Raw genomic sequence first — 628 nt, 5'->3', positions numbered from 1 at the left:
GAGCGACGCATTGAGAACGGAACAATAAAAATCACCTTTCGGCTGAGCGCCCGCTCCCCTCCCTCCCACTTCCTGCTATTGTTGTCGTTTTTCTTTCTTGCGCAACGGCGCGCACGTAACATCCTGCCCTGTCTGGCGCCCTGCCTGTGCAAACGGTTGGTGGCGGGCCCGCCCGAAAGCGCAAGAGAGAGAAAGAGAAAGAGAGGGCCGAATTGCCCGGAGGTGGGTTGTGGTGGGCGCACGCCGCTGCTGATGGAAGCAACCAACTCTTGTGCGCGAGGGCGCGTGGCCCCGTGAACGCGCTTGCGTGATGGCCAAAAACAAACTCAACAGGTCTGACAGCCGCCCCGCCCGCCGCAACCTCGCCGGCTGGCCCCCGCGCCTCCCCTCGCATGGCCAGGAAAGGCGCGTCTTGAGACCCACCGCTCCGTGACGCTGGGCGCTTGGGTGCATCGGCGCCCCGAGAAAGAGACACGCCGGTCGTGAAGCGCAGCGACCCTTGGGCCGGTGGCGCGCTGTCGGTGCCGCGCGTGGCGCCACTGCCCGGTTGCGCGAGAGTTTGCGGTGACGGTGCGCGCGTCGAGGCTCCCTCCCCAGTTCGGGAACTATGGGAAAGAACAAAACCAAA

At 64.8% G+C, this 628-nt stretch overlaps 3 non-coding genes across 3 annotated transcripts; all 3 read left to right on the top strand.

Annotated features, from left to right (window-relative positions):
- On the top strand, positions 1-49 carry Tc00.1047053489375.30. The gene has a single exon (XR_008255015.1). It is a non-coding gene; the product is annotated as a C/D small nucleolar RNA (snoRNA), TB11C4C2, 5' partial (small nucleolar RNA).
- A 201-nt stretch (positions 50-250) lies between these two features.
- Positions 251-340, top strand: Tc00.1047053489375.20. Its single transcript, XR_008255014.1, has one exon. It is a non-coding gene; the product is annotated as a C/D small nucleolar RNA (snoRNA), TB11C4C3 (small nucleolar RNA).
- Positions 341-486: 146 nt separating this feature from the next.
- Positions 487-558, top strand: Tc00.1047053489375.10. Its single transcript, XR_008255013.1, has one exon. It is a non-coding gene; the product is annotated as an H/ACA snoRNA, TC11C4H3 (small nucleolar RNA).
- The last annotated feature ends 70 nt before the right edge of the window (positions 559-628 follow it).

This window comes from Trypanosoma cruzi (genome assembly GCF_000209065.1).
Source record: "Trypanosoma cruzi strain CL Brener chromosome Unknown tcruzi_1047053489375, whole genome shotgun sequence".
Classification (NCBI taxonomy): domain Eukaryota; phylum Euglenozoa; class Kinetoplastea; order Trypanosomatida; family Trypanosomatidae; genus Trypanosoma; species Trypanosoma cruzi.
Note: the sequence above shows the minus strand (reverse complement) of the source record. Positions and strands in the feature narration are given on the sequence as shown.